Here is a 17,041-nt window from a genome sequence, read left to right as displayed (position 1 = left end):
GAATCCCGAACGGGCGGAGCCGGTAACGCTCCCCCGGGAATAGCTGCGAGGCGCTCATCCAGAAGAGTACCGACTTGGTTGATTATGTCATTGGTCACACCCGGGATTAGTTCGTTGAAAGCGTTATTGAATTCCTCAACGACAATATCCCTAACTTGCTCCATTTGGAGCTGATTAAGTCGAGCAGGCGGAGCCATTGGTATCCACAGAAGAAGGAAAATCTTAGAAACAATTCAGCCTAGATATTTCTAGGAAGACAAAACACTCAGCTTGCCGAAAATTTTTCAACCTTGCCCCGACCCGAAACCGGCACCGATGTTTCAAATAGTAGGGGCCCTTCTACTACCTTCCACACAAGTTCCAATTTCGCATTCGCGTCTAGTTTCAAAATTTCCAGCTCGCTCTAGCCGTTAATTTTACATCTCTCTCACATGTTAACATTAAATAAGTGTGTAATCTAGCATTTTAAGACTAGTAGAATCCAATTCATAGTCAACAATTTAACATAAACATTTAACATAAGAAATAAGGCTTACTTGGCTGGCCGACTGGCACACCGCGACATCTTTCACTACTAGTCTTCAGAAAATTTGAAAAATCTTTTAAAAAAAAGAGAATAAACTATTATAGAGCCTCAAATTTGAGTCTAGAACATCCACAAGAATGCCTAGTTCCCTCAAACTGTGGCTCTGATACCAACTTGTGACACCCAAAATTTTTTTTTTTTTTTTTTTTTTTTTTGCAACAATTTTAAACTTTTAAAACCCATCTTAAATTAAATTAAAACAACTGAAATAGTCATAACATAATCCATCAGCTTAATAACCATATAAAATAAGTGCGGAAGTAATAATAATAATAAGGTCCCAACAAAATAACTAGTAGCGATGTCCCGATGCTCCATGTCAAGCCTTAGCCTCTTTAATCTTAACACCTGAAAAGTTATAAGGGAAAAACGTAAGCACAAAGCTTAGTGAATTCAAACACAGACATTGTACCAACATTCATATTTACTAGCCCTAATCCATTTTCCAATTATAACGATAAAGACAAAGAACGAATCAATGTCTATATTACGAGAAGGACTTGTAGGTTTGAACCGCACCGGGAAGATCCCGTATCATTTGGCCCTAATCACCGCACCTCACGAAGAGTATTACGTTGGTGATCTTACCTACCCACCGCACCGGTAAATCCGTATCCTTTGGTGGTGTCCCCATATCCATAATTAGTTACATACAGTGCACATGTACGAATTAAAACAATACTTATATAGCATGCTTTTATAATAAATTCAAATAATCACACACGAGCTAACTAGCAAACACAATCATCAATACAACGGTGTGAGAGAACTCACCTTGAGTGAGTATTAAGGATGGCTAACAATCAAATAATGCTACCAAGCTTGAGCAAACTTCAAAACCTCGCCTAAGAAGGACTAAAGGTTAGAAACGAGAAGTAATGAAGCTATGAGTTGAGAAAAGAGTAATCACAGCAAGGTCTCTAAAACAGACCTGCTGTTCAAAACGGATTTACTCCAAAATCTAAAATAGAAACATAGCTTTAACTAAATTTTATAGGAAACTATGATTGCTCAGGATTCCATAACTATAAAGAACTCATTCTAACTCCAAAAGATGAATTAAATATGAATTTTACAAAATGGTGTATCACTTCTGTCTCCAACAATACAGTCAAGTGATGTTGGCCAATTCTACCCAACTTGTGAGTAGAATTCGTCCAAAAGAAAATTAAGAGAAGTAAAGGACATACAAGTGAAAGTCTCAGAGTTGGAATTGAATGAAAAGTATCTCTCAAACTCCAGATATAAAATTCACATTGTGGACAATCACAGCACTAGCAAAAGCTGGTGACTGCCCACTGACCTGGAGTGTGGATCAATTCTAACCAATTTATAATTGGAAATAACACCCCATATTCTCCAGATCTTAAATTCATAATATAAGGAACATATAGAAACTTGGAATCACTCTGGATCCTTTTCCAAGCCTTAGAAATGATGAAAACAAAATGACATATCAGAACAGACCCGGATCAGACCTAACAGCAAAGATGCCATTCTTTCACATAGATAAAGCCCTTATCAGTGAGGTTGGCCTTCTTAAGAAAGTTAGCCAACTCAATGTGTGAACTTTTGGAACTGGTTTGGGGTCCGTTTGAGTTCTAGAGCTCCAGATATGATTTTTACAAAATGACTACAGATCTGATGGAAAACAGAATCGTAGCCACCCGTGATTCCTTTTTGGCTTATCCATCCTTCTCCTTTTGAAACACATTTTAAGATGTGTTCATCATCCCAATTCAGTCCCCATGATAATGGTGGTACTAAAAAGGGTTAGGGATCATTAGGATTTCATTTAGCCTCAAGGATGTAATAATAATCAACATGAAAATAAACATAAGCACATAAAATCATCATTCTCCCTTTTAGGGTTTCCATGATCTTTTGCCACATGTAATCCCCTAGATCCATCATCCACCATATATGGGGTGAAGATAGGATCTTGAGATGATGTATAACATACAACTACAAATAAAATAAGAAGGAGAAGAGGTGAAGATGAAATCATAAAACTAGAACAAGGTTATGAATCAAGTTGTAAGAAAGGATAAGGAGGTTCATACCAATACGAATCAAGGGTGGAAATGAACAAGAATTAAGCTCCAAACAACAGCCCTTTGGCTGCTCTTGATCCCAAAGAGAGAGAGAAGGATGGCGTGAGGGCAGTGGCGGAGCCAGGATCAAAGTAAATGGGTATCCCAATTTTATTTTTAAGGTAACCCAAAAACTTTTTCCGGGGTACTTGGGCTTCCCCGATTCAATTTCGGTTTTCTAAACCCAAACCTTAATCGAATCTTTAGATAACCTCAAGTCTTGTTATATAAACATGAAGTTGAAGTATATTTTGATACTTGAATCGATGTGGGATTCAAAGTAGATATCAAATGAAGTATGAGGATAACAAGCTTATATAATAGACAAAAATGGTTGAGTTTACATATGTTTGGCGATGTGGGATAGAATAGGCCCATAGCCTATGGACTTCAATAAAAGGAGTTTACAAGATGATCAAAAGAGTCCAATAACATAAGAAAATCAGACATTGGTTAAATAAATTAACCCAAGGTTACAAGAATAATTGAATTAAAATAACTAAACGTATCGAGAAAAATCGGGGCGTTACAGTTTGAAATACATTTCAGAGTTTTGAACAAAAAATAATAATGACTTGATGTCAGTTTATAAAAAGATTCAAAAGTAAATCATTTGATAACAAAGTATAAAATAACTGAAAACCATTGTATTTAACACATTTTGAAGCATGTGAAATCAGTTGGTTGAAAACACAGTTATAAATCACATGTGATTGATTCTATAACTTCATGTTTTCTACTTGTATTCCCCCCCCCCTCGTAAAAGAATTTAAAATCATTTAAAAGATTGATTAAGGGGGGTATGAACTCACCTGTAGTGGGTGGTTGTGGATGAACTGAATGATGTAGGATCCTAAGTGTCAAGTGAAGACTTGTACACACACAATGATCCTAGTTAACATATAATCACATATATGTATCCAATTAGTCATAAAACAACTAATTAACCAAGTTTAAGACATCCTAAGACATGTAAAACACTTGATTTAAGTGCTATAAGTCATAAGGATTGCATCTAAGGGAGGTAGGACCTTGCTATTGAGTTTGGGGTTCAAGGGTAAACTCCCTTGGAGTTGACGGTTTTGTGACCATAACTCCTTGAGTTTACGGTCGTAAACCCATGAGTTTACGGCCGTAAACTTAATTTTACTTGACCGTTTTGTGTTTTGAAGCCTTAAAGATCACAAGAAGCATTGCTACTTCATGTTTAAGCCTTAGGAAGAGATTAGGGCACCATTTCACTCCTTTTTGGAGTTTACGGTCCTTAGACCATTTCCCTTTGGGTTTACGGTCGTAAACCCAAATGATTATGGTCTTTTGGTTGTTTTGAGTCCTAAGCACAACAAGGAAGGAGTCTAGACTAGTTTCCAAGGCTTAGAAGGGACTAGGGCACACTTTGGCACCCTTAATAGGGTTTACGGTCCAAGAACATCTTGGACCGTAAACACCTTGATCCTTTGTTTCTTGGGTGTTTTCTTGATGTTTAGAAGTGTAACAAGCCTTATAACACACTAGGGTAGGAGTACTTACTAGGTAGAAGCTTGAAAAGGTGCTAAAAGTCCAAGAACACTAGTGTGTGTTCTTGGTGTTCTTGGTGAAACTTGAAGATCTACACTTTTGGAATGATTTCACGGATGGAATCATGTTAGATCACTAGATTAGGGTAGATATCAACTTATTAGGGATAGAAACACTTACAAGTTGAAGATCTTGAAGAAATGTTGGATGATAATTGAGAGAGAATTTGGTTTTGGATCTTGAAAATGTGAGAAGTGGTAAAATATGACTAAGTGTCATATTTATACCCCCTTTTTAGGGTTTACGGCCGTTTAGGCCGTAAACTCCAAACTCTTGGAGTTTTGGGACATTATTGTTGCACAATAAACCCTAGGGCATCCTCTCTCCTGTCATCTCCTGAATTGCTAACTTTAAAACACTAGAACTTAATCCAAAAAGTCTGAAAGTTAATAGAAACTGTTCTGACTCTTATTGAAGTGAGAGGTTGTACATAATAGAAATTTCGGGTTGTCACATCATCCCCCCGTTAGAAGGAATTTCGTCCCGAAATTAGAGTTTAAGCAAATAAGTAGTTACAAATAACTAAGTAAAAAGATGAGGATATTTCAGTTTCATCTGATTCTCTCGCTCCCAAGTGAATTCAGGTCCTCGCTTGGCGTTCCAACGAACCTTCACTATCGGGATACGGCTTTGTTTCGTTTGCTTGACGTCCCAGTCCATGATCTCTATTGGTTCTTCCATGAAGTTGAGGCTCTCGTTGATCTCGATCTCGTCGAGTGGGATTACAAGAGTCTCGTCAGACAGACACTTTTTCAAGTTCGAGACGTGGAAAGTAGAGTGTACATTACTGAGTTCGCGTGGCAAGTTAAGTTTGTAAGCTACAGGGCCGATTCTTGCGAGAATCTCGAAAGGCCCTATGTACCTTGGATTTAGCTTTCCACGCTTTCCGAAGCGTATTAAGCCCTTCCAGGGTGAGACCTTCAATAGAACACGGTCGCCCACCTGGAATTCCAAAGGTTTCCTTCGTTTGTCAGCGTAGCTTTTCTATCGGTCTCTAGAGGCTTTCAATCGTTCACGAATCTGAACGATCTTCTCTGTCGTTTCCCGAATGATCTCCGGACCTGTGAGAGTGCTTTCAGGAACTCGTCCTTTAGCTAACTGGGTATCACCCACCTCAGCCCAGCACAGAGGGGATCTGCACTTTTGGCCATAGAGGGCCTCGAATGGAGCAGCCTTTATGCTCGTGTGATAACTGTTGTTGTAGGAAAATTCTACAAGGGGTAAATGAGTATCCCATGCTTTTCCAAAGTCGATCACACAGGCTCGCAACATATCTTCCAAGGTTTGGATAGTTCTCTCACTTTGTCTGTCGGTCTGTGGATGGTAGGCTGTACTCATGTCCAGCCTAGTTCCTAGGGAACTTTGTAGCGACTGCTAGAACCTCGAAGTGAATCTATTATCCCTGCTTGAGATAATGGATATGGGAACACCGTGCAATCGTACAATCTCCCGAATGTAGGTTCTCATAAGTTTCTCCATCTTGTCGGTTTCTTTGATAGGCAGGAAGTATGCATACTTGGTCAATCTGTCGACGATGAACCATATGGTATCAAGTCCACCCGTTGTCTTGGGCAACTTGGTTATGAAGTCCATAGTGATCCGCTCCCACTTCCATTCCGGTATCTCTGGTTGTTGTAGAAGACCGGAGGGTTTCTGGTATTCGACCTTGACCTTGGCGTAAGTAAGGCATTTACTTACGAAGGTAGCAATCTCTGCTTTCATGTTAGGCCACCAGTATAGCTTTTTCAGATCCAGATACATCTTATCTGAACCTGGATGGACGGAATAACGAGTGTTGTGTGCCTCGGTCATGACCAAGTCTCTGAAACCACCGTGATTCGGTGTCCAGATCCGATCCATGAGGTATAAGGCTCCGCCACCCTTGACTTCCAAGTTCTTATCCATCCCTCTCAGGGATTCACTCGCCACATTTTCAGGTTTCAAAGCGACGAGCTGAGCCTCCTTAATTTGCGTGGACAAGTGTGAATGGATAGTTAGAGTCAAAGATTTGACTCTACGACCAGAGTATTCTTTCCGACTTAGGGCGTCGGCTACTACGTTGGCTTTACCCGGATGATAACGAATTTCACATTCGTAATCACTGAGTAGCTCGACCCACCGTCGTTGTCTCATGTTGAGCTCCTTCTGGTCGAATATATGTTGTAGGCTTTTGTGGTCTGTAAAGATAGTACTTTTTGTACCATACAGGTAGTGTCTCAAGATCATGTGTGGTGTAGTTGACCTCGTGTGTTTTCAGCTGTCTTGAGACATAGGCGATGACCTTACCTCGCTGCATCAGAACACAGCCGAGCCCTTGATTTGAAGCATCGCAATAGACAACGAAGTCTTCTATCCCTTCGGGGAGGGATAGTATTGGTGCGGTGCACAAGGCTTGCTTGAGCGTTTGGAACGCTCTCTCTTGCTTCTCTTCCCAGTCAAAGGCCACGCCCTTCTGGGTTAGTGTTGTAAGAGGTTTCGCAATGCGGGAGAAGTTCTGAATGAACCCGCGATAGTAGCCAGCGAGACCTAGAAATTGACGAATTTCTGTAGGTGTCTTCGGTGCTGACCAGTTCTCAATGGCCTTGATTTTGGAAGGGTCCACGTGAATTCTCTCTTCACTAACTACGTGGCCCAAGAATTCGACTCTTCGAATCCAAAATTCGCACTTTGAGAACTTCGCATAGAGCTTCTCCGATCGTAATGTTTCTAAGACTTGACGAAGATGTTGACTATGTTCCTCCTTACTACGAGAGTAGATGAGTATGTCATCGATGAAGACGATGACGAACTGATCCAAGTAAGGCCGACACACCCTATTCATTAAATCCATGAATACTGCGAGTGCGTTAGTTAATCCGAATGGCATCACTACGAATTCGTAGTGCCCATAACGAGTTCGGAAGGCTGTCTTGGGAACATCCTCCTTTAACACTCGTAGTTGGTGGTACCCGGATCATAGATCTATCTTCGAGAAGTAGTTGGCTCCTTGAAGTTGATCAAATAAATCGTCAATGTGGGGTAAGGGATAACGATTTTTAATGGTAAGCTTCTTGAGTTCCCTGTAGTCGATGCACATACGAAACGATCCGTCTTTCTTCTTAACGAACAAGACCGGTGCTCCCCATGGTGAGAAGCTTGGCCTAATGAATCCCTTCTGGAGAAGTTCGTTAAGCTGACTGGAAAGTTCCTGCATCTCCGATGGTGTCAGACGATATGGAGATTTGGCTACTGGAGTAGCCCCTGGCACTAAGTCGATTCTAAACTCGACTTGGCGTTGTGGTGGTAATCCTGGAAGTTCTTCTGGAAAGATGTCGAGAAAGTCGCGTACTTCTGGGATGTTCTGAATATCTTTCACTTCTTGACTCGTAACGACAATGTGTGTGAGGAATGCATGATATTCCTTTCGCAAGCACTTCTGAGCTTGTATGCACGAAATGATGCGAAGGTTCGTACTAGGTTTGTCGTCGTAGATAAGTAGAGTTTAGCTGTTAGGAAGGTTAAGACGAACTGCTTTTCAAAGCACAAGATGTCGGCGCGATGAAGGCTCAACCAATCCATGCCGATAATGACGTCGAAACTTTTAATTGGGACCGACATGAGGTCTATCTCGAAAGTATGGCCATCTAAAGTTAGAGTACAACCTACGTATGTGCAGTTAGTACTTTCCGTTTTCCCGTTTGCCATTTCTACAGTGAATGATTTATCTAGTGCACGTGGTTTTTGTTTAAGCAAGTGTGCAAATTTCTGGTTTACGAAGCTTTTCTCCGCTCCGCTGTCGAAAAGTATGCAAGCATATGAGTTATCGAGGAGAAACGTACCAGTAACTATCATAGGATCAGCTACGGCTTCCTCGTGGCCTATGGCCAGAACTCTTCCTACTCCGCCAGCTATCCCTACCTTAGGGCAGTTCCTCTTGTAGTGGCCCACTTCGCCACAACCGTAGCAAGCTTGGCCCACACCGACGTTAGGAACTTGAGCGGTCGGCCTTGCTAGAGTCTTGCAGAAACGGGCAGTATGCCCCCTTCTGTTGCAGTTAGAGCACTGCATTTCCCGGCAAGGTCCGTTGTGATGGAAGGTGCATTTGTTGCAGCTCGGAAGATTACCGGCATAAGGCTTCGCTGGTAAGGGATTTGCAGGGACAACATGAGTTACTGTGGCATCATTGATTGTAACTAGTTGTTGTCTCTTTGAGGATTCTTGCGAAGACCCGCTTTTCCTCTTGTTCCATCCCTTTTCTTGTTGTTGTTGTTGTTTCCCTTTTGTTGCTCAGGTGTAGAAATCGTTGGGTTCTGGTGGTTTCCGTGATCTATAAGAGATTGTGCCAGCTCTTTGGCGCTGTCAAAAGTAACAGGCCTGGATGCTAACACACTTGACTGGATCTGGGGCGACAGTCCCCAAATATATCTCTCTATTTTCTTGCTCTCAAGAGCAACCATATCAGGGCAAAGAATTGCCAGATCACAGAATCTATTAGTATAAGTTGATATGTCAGAACCAACCATTTCAAGACCCCAGAGTTCCTGTTCAAGTTTTTGAATTTCCCCTCGTGGACAGCACTCTCTCATCAGCATGGCTTTCAAGTTTTCCCAACTTATCGAATTTGCCACTATTAGAGTCAGTGACTTAACGTGGCCATTCCACCAAATTAAAGCCCTGTCAGAAAAGGTACAAGTAGCAAACTTGACCTTATTGTTCTCTGGGCAGGCGCAGATTTCAAAGACTGCTTCTGTCTTTTCTATCCACTGCCTTAAGATCATTACCCCTCCAATTCCATTGAAATTTCTAGGTTTGGCATTCGTAAAATCCTTGTAGGTGCATTCCCGGGGATGCCCATGACTCTCGCCATGGTTGGAAGGAGGTGCACCTGTTCCCGATCCACTAGGGACAGGAGTATTGATGTGTGACATGGCAGCCGCTACGGCCACCGTGACAGCTGCTTGGAACATAGCAGCGTCGAACATAGGAGGTGGTGGAGGTGGTGGTGGCATCGGTGTTTCGTTATTATTGTTACTCCTTGGATTTCTGCGAGGAGGCATCTTTTAGCTATAAGTTTAGAAAGATGAAGATAATGATAAGAATTTAATAGGAAAATTGATGAAAATGACTCATGGACTAACTCTTCATAGCCCAACAACACGATTGAATGTAGATCTAGAACTAACAGATGATAGCATTTGGATAATAATTCCCATGAGATTAGGTACCTGTCAATATTACTGGAATTACAGATGTAACAAGTTTGGGAAAAATGGCCAACAGAAGGAGGCCTTACATCAACCAAGATGGGAAAATTTTGACCGGACTACGACCTAATCAAGACCTAACAGGTCTAAGATTTACAAAGATAGGGAATTAGACCAGAGTTTTACATAACTAGGTTATATCCAAAAGAGAAGTCGATGAGATTCTATCGGCGACGAGAACTACTAGAGTGAGTTCTTGATTCCGACAGAAGGCGTTCTATGTCCCTCACACGCCTGTCAGATCTTACTTGCTGAGCTCGAAGTTCCCTGACTTCAGCTTGAGTTCCAGCATGTTCTCTCTGCAGAGCTGCATTGTGGACCAGAGTCCTTTCATGAGCAGACTCTAGTTGACGAATGCGGACTGTGTTTACGCCAGAGTTGGCGTCAACCTCTACGACTCGGTCGATAGCGGCTCGACCCTGTTCGGTGTTCCGTGAAATCCTACGAACCATGATGGGTAGGACCCTGTCAGCTGAACCTCCCTCAGTGAGGTTGTAGAAGCTTCTGTCCCCATTGTAGGGGATGGTTTGACTCTGTTCCTGAATCCATCTATTCAAGTTTGTGGCCCACAGGGGTGTGGGTCCTTGAAATGATGGACGAGGGTTCAAGTTTGGGTTTTGAGCAGCTGGGGGTAGGTTGTTGACTTCTGGTTCTGAGTCTGAACTATCAGAAAAACCTTCCGCTTCGTGATCATCCAAAGGAATTGGGCGATCATTCTCTGGCTCTTCTCCGAGCCATCCAGCATTACCATGGTTAGGGTAGTACGGGTCGCCGTGGGCATGGAATCCAGCCATGATATCTACGCGAGAAAAGGGATGTAAGAAGAATTTAATAGACGTACTAACTAAGATAATTATAAGATGATCTTTATCAGTTACTTCAATACTTGTTTAGTGCATACCAGTTATATGTACTCAGGACAGGATAGACCTTCGAATAAGTGACCCTAACTCTAAGCCTACAACCAAACAAGGACAAGAAGTAAAGCAAAGATTCACAGATTCTAAGTCTATGACGTCCTAGATACATATAATCTTAGTGTATCCACTCAGCAACTATTGACCTACTGATAAAGACCTTTTAGTTCTCAAATAAGTAATTATAGTAACACCAAATACCCCTATGGTATTTCATTGTGGTAATGTTGGTAAGTTTTTAGACTCGTTGCCATATCACAACCATTCTTGCGCATGTGCTAATCACTCCTCGGACCAGCATAGTTGATCAGGCTATGCCACTCCCAGGACTGACCATACATCCTCGAGCTTACTTGTGATATTCAACAATCGTAATACTTTTGTTCTTGTCATTGTGACACTGATTTTAGTATGAATGCAGGCATGTATACTTAGTTAAATATTTTATTATTTAAAAGTATAAACTCTTGGTCAGAATATTTTAATCCCATTGTATTTATAGTCTGTATATCTTTTATGGGTTGATATACTCAATTCACTATAAACAAAGCTCTGATACCAATCTGTCACACCCCAAAACCGGAACGGCGGAAACGTTCAGGGGTGGAGGACGTCATGTAAAGTATCATAACAGTGCAAAGTAGTAAACAAGCAACAACATCATCCATTGCATTAAAAGTAAAGTTTTAATACATGAGTGTTCTTTCATAGTAATAAGACACCAAAATATGTAATCAAAATAAAAGACGAGTCTTGTCTGTGCTCCGTCTTCTCAAAACCTGGTCATCGTACCTGTCTACTGGTGACCTGAGAATACAAGTTATTTTGAAAGTGTAGATCAGCATAAAGCTGGTGAATTCATAAGTATTACGGTGCCATTGATTTGAAAAGCTGTTATGAAAGACTTGTAAATATTTGAAGAAACATTTAGTATAAGTGTGAAAACCCTAGAAAATCCCATATTTCCTACTAGTATAAAAAGTAGTCTTCTACCAAGACCCGAATGCTTGAAGGTTGCATTTCTGTATAAATGAAAGTTTTTCCCATGTACGACTATTATTATAAATATATAGTCTACCTCATCGTTTATGTGAATGTGTCACAAAATAAAAGTAAAAGGGAAATTATATAATCATTTAAGTATTATCCTTTGGTACTAGGATAAACACGGCATAGTAATTGCCGAATAGTATTAACCGTAGACATCCGTCGATGTGCATTTTCCCTCTGTAGCTAACAACTGGGTGTAGAATGGTTAGTCCCGTACATATATAATAGTATCTACACATATAATATGTAATAGTATCTCATCATATAGTATCTATGTAACATAATCCATGTAATGGTATCCATGTAATGGTATCCATGTAATAGTATCTCTTCATATTGCATGTAATGTATTAGTATAGACTCATGAATGAACTGACTCTTGTGTAATTCCTTGTAATAGGAATAGTAGTTTGTATCCCCTAAACTATACCTATAATAGTTTACTGGAATGTAAATTGAATGTCCAAGTAGGTTTATACACCCTTGCTACTCAAGAGTGTTGGAACTGAATAATGAATGAAAGCTCTCATATCAATACATATGTATATGGAACATAAGTGTATATATATGGTTTTTAACAATAAGTTGAAAGAGGTTTTGAAATACATTTCAGAGTTTTGAACAATAAATAATAATGACTTGATGTCAGTTTATAAAAAGATTCAAAAGTAAATCATTTGATAACAAAGTATAAAATAACTGAAAACCATTGTATTTAACACATTTTGAAGCATGTGAAATCAGTTGGTTGAAAACACAGTTATAAATCCCATGTGATTAATTCTATAACTTCATGTTTTGTACTTGTATTCCCCCCCGTAAAAGCATTTAAAATCATTTAAAAGATTGATTAAGGGGGTATGAACTGACCTGTAGTGGGTGGTTGTGGATGAACTGAATGATGTAGGATCCTAAGTGTCAAGTGAAGACTTGTACACACACAATGATCCTAGTTAGCATATAATCACATATATGTATCCAATTAGTCATAAAACAACTAATTAACCAAGTTTAAGACATCCTAAGACATGTAAACCACTTGATTTAAGTGTTATAAGTCATAAGGATTGCATCTAAGCGTGGTAGGACCTCGCTATTGAGTTTGGGGTTCAAGGGTAAACTCCCTTGGAGTTTACGGTTTTGTGACCATAACTCCTTGAGTTTACGGTCGTAAACCCATGAGTTTACGACCGTAAACTCATGTTTCATTGACCATTTTGTGTTTTGAAGCCTTAAATATCACAAGAAGCATTCCTACTTCATGTTTAAGCCTTAGGAAGAGATTAGGGCACCATTTCACTCCTTTTTGGAGTTTACGGTCCTTAGACCATTTCCCTTTGGGTTTACGGCCGTAAACCCAAATGATTATGGTCTTTTGGTTGTTTTGAGTCCTAAGCACAACAAGGAAGGAGTCTAGACTAGTTCCCAAGGCTTAGAAGGGACTAGGGCACACTTTGGCACCCTTAATAGGGTTTACGGTCCAAGAACATCTTGGACCGTAAACACCTTGATCCTTTATTTCTTGGGTGTTTTCTTGATGTTTAGAAGTGTAACAAGCCTTATAACACACTAGGGTAGGAGTACTTAATAGGTAGAAACTTGAAAAGGTGCTAAAAGTCCAAGAACACTAGTGTGTGTTCTTGGTGTTCTTTGTGAAACTTGAAGATCTACACTTTTGGAATGATTTCATGGATGGAATCATGTTAGATCACTAGTTTAGGGTAGATATCAACTTATTAGGGCTAGAAACACTTACAAGTTGAAGATCTTGAAGAAATGTTGGATGATAATTGAGAGAGAATTTGGTTTTGGATCTTGAAAATGTGAAAAGTGGTAAAATATGACTAAGTGTCATATTTATACCCCCTTTTTAGGGTTTACGGCCGTAAACACATTTGTTTAGGCCGTAAACTCCAAACTCTTGGAGTTTTGGGACATTATTGTTGCACAATAAACCCTAGGGCATCCTCTCTCCTGTCATCTCCTGAATTGCTAACTTTAAAACACTAGAACTTAATCCAAAAAGCCTGAAAGTTAGCAGAAAATGTTCTGACTCTTATTGAAGTGAGAGGTTGTACAGAATAGAAATTTCAGGTTGTCACATCAACCTTATACCATCATCTTCTAGGACGGTTTATCACAAAGGAACTCATATTCTCTACTTCTCATCTATCTTACAAAGTTTAAGACTAGGAATGGCTACTCCCAAACCTAATTCACTTAAATTATGGATTTGATACCAATTGCAATGATTGGGATGTTCTAACATCTAATTTAAGGGAATTTTCATAGTTTTATCTCTTGTTGATATGGCGAACTCCAGGCGGATGATGAGATCTTTCACCTATGAGGGTTTTGTCTTATAGGTTTTTGGGAATTCACTATGTATGAGAACAACAAAAACTAGGTCAGACAGCCATATTGAGGGTTGGCCCCCGGTATAGCTCTCTGATGCCTAAGTCAGAATGCGATATGTTGGTATTGTTTTGGTGTCAAGGACTATGTGTATTTTTCTATAACACTCAAATTCAGGTATTGCCATAGTAGCCATTGAAGTTTTTATTATTACATATTAAGTGCCTTAAGTACGCTGGGCGTGCTTTATGAGTACTCTTAGCGTACCATGCATAAATGATCGCGGAGGGCCAGCACGTACTCTGGGCATACCAAGAGTACGCGGGACGTACGTGACGAATATGCAAACCCTAGTTTTCGGACTTGAGACATATATAAGCATCCTTATCTTATTTGAGCTCCACCCTAACTAGCCTCCTTCACCTTCAAACATCCCTAAAAACCCTAGAGTCATTTGAGAGTGTGCTTTGAGCTTAAGGAGTGCATTTGTGGCCATTTTAGTGTCCATTCAAGAAGGAGGAATTGCTAAGCAACCTTGGAGTGGCTTTGGGCTTCAAGAATCTGCATCTAGTTCACCTTGAGGAGCTTCTGGAGGTATAAAGCTTTGATCATGCCATCTTATTCATTAGATCTAGCTAGGGTTTTCTATTTTGTCCCTTTAGTTGGTTTTGGACCTCCTCTTGAGAGTTGAGCAACTCCATAGGTTGAAATGGTTAGATCTGAAGTCCTTTGGTCCATTCATAGCATAAAAATGAAGTCTTGATGGGTGTTTTGACTTCATGCATGGATTAAGACCCTTGGAAAGGTCTTAATGGGTTGTTGGGAACATATGGGACATGCAAAGGCATAAAGTTGCCAACTTTATGCCCTATGACGTTTTAATGAGCTCAGATCTGATTATTGGATGTTACAAAATTGAGTATTAAGCACTTAATGGAAGAAAGTGCTTAATCTGTTAGTACGCTGGGCGTAACTTAGCATACGCAGTGCGTACGGCCTAGGGACCCAGTACGCTGCACGTACCAGGGTGGTACGCAAGGCGTACCCACAGCAGATGGACTTGGACTTGTTTTGGTCTTGTAAGATTTTGGGCCTTGAGTAGTCATTGGGCCTGGTCATGTTTGGATTGGTAGGCCAAATTATCTGTTTTGGGCCATGGTTTCTATGGTTGGGCTTTATTTGGCCATGAGGCCCATTAATGATAATTAGACATGGACTTTGGGCCCAATAGCAAAGCAAGACTTTTGGGTCATTGTGAAAGGACTTGGGGTTTGGACTCTTCAATTGGATTGTGTTCAATCCTAACCTTGAGTAATGTTATTATTATTCAGCACGGTTGGTTACAGACTGTTAGGAGAGTTGCTTTCGGATTCAGCAGACGAAGGTGAGTCTTCTCACTATACCAATGGGTTTAAGGCACCAAGGCCGACCCATTTTATGTTATGTGGATTGTTGATTGATTATGCGTTATGATAGTATGAAATTTGCATGGAAGACCACTTGGGGGATCCCATAAGACGTTGGAGGGTTTTCAGGGCATCCTAGTATATCTACTTGTATAGTTTGCATTATGTCTTGTTTGGTAGTGAAGACCTTGTGGGGGTTCCCAAGGCAGAAAGACCTTGTGGGGTTCCCAAGGCAGGAAGACCATGTGGGGGTTCCTATGGCAGATAAGACCACGTGGGGGTTCTCGTGGCATTAGGTGTAAGACCCTGGAGGGTTTCCATGGCTTCCTTATATGTTCTATGCATGTCTTATGTGATATGTGTAACTTTATAGCTAATATTATATCTGTTATGTGGCTTATATGTGGGGTATCCTCTGGCGGACTCACTAAGCATTAGCTTACAGTTTGTGGATTTGTCTCAGGTACATCTGAGCCCAAGGGCAAGGGCAAGGCTTGATGGCGCGTCGTGCACTCTCACTCGAGCATTTTATGGGACACTCTGATATTTTGAAATAAAGTTGTTTTTGATATGGGTTTTGAAACAACTATAATTGGATTTTGTGGATGATGGAAATGGGTTTTGGATAATTAAAAATGAAAAATTTCTTTTGAAAAATTGGGTCGTTACAAGTTGGTATCAGAGCCTTGGTTTGAGGGATTCGGGCACACCCTCGGGTGTGTCAGGACTCAAAATAAGGAAATGGTAAAATTGTTTTCAAAAATAAAAGTTTAAACTTTTGACACAGGAAAAGAGGAGAGTGCAACGCGCGAGATCAGCCGACCCAAGTAAGTAGTTCCCCAATATGTTAGCCATGTTATACTGATATTCGAGCTGTGATAATCGTATGGAACTTGCTATGTGTATGCTTTTAAAATTGTATACGGTTAGGAGCTTATAGCCTAAGAATGATTGATTTGGCCTTATTTCCTGTTCCTTGTTTGGTTGTGGTCCTAGGGTAGAATCTATTATTCAAAAGTCTATTTGATCCTTTATTGTGTATGATTTGCATGCATAAAGGCAACCTGTTATGATTGGTCTGATTGTTTTGAGTGGAGCAAATCTTAGGACAGCCTAGGATTTGAGATATGCGGTAGTCTGTAGGATATGTTTTATTTTGGGACAAATTGGAGTTATCAGGTAGAGTCTTGGGTAAAGGAACAGGTTGGTGTGGAAGGTAGTATTGGGCCCGTACTACTGAAAGCACAGGACCTGTACCCGAACCAATGTTAGATCTGACAGCTCTAAGGAGGACCGGTGTGGGAAGATCCCCTATATAGATTCCTGATTATTATGGTTTATGAAATTTCAGTTCGGCATGGTGGTGACACGATTTGGGACAGGGGGATCAGGATCAGGATCAACGTCTGGATCCGGACCAGGCAGCGGTACCGAGCCCATTGATGAGAGGCTGTGCAAGATCATTGCAGCCGAGGTTACGAAGGGCATCCTTGATGCGACCCCAATGATCTTTGGGACAGTCATGGAGGGTATGATGGAGATCATGGAGGAGAGGCTTAGGTCATTCAGAGCCGAGATTGCTGCGGGCGAGATCGGGGCCCGAACTCCCTCGTTTCGTGAGTTCAAGCGTAAGGAGCGCCAGAGTTTTTCAGGGTCAAGGACCCCATTGTTAGCCGACGCTCGATGGCGGACATTGAGATCCCAGCGCACGCTTGCTTGCCCTGATGCGGCGAAGGTGGGTTTAGCTTCATGTACGCTGAGGGACAGAGCCTGAGATTTGTTGGGAGAGGTGACCAGCCATGTGGGAGCAGTC

This window comes from Lactuca virosa, chromosome 5 (assembly GCF_052849685.1).
Source record: "Lactuca virosa cultivar CGN04683 chromosome 5, Lactuca_virosa_CGN04683_v6, whole genome shotgun sequence".
Classification (NCBI taxonomy): domain Eukaryota; kingdom Viridiplantae; phylum Streptophyta; class Magnoliopsida; order Asterales; family Asteraceae; genus Lactuca; species Lactuca virosa.
This window is presented reverse-complemented; position numbering follows the sequence as displayed.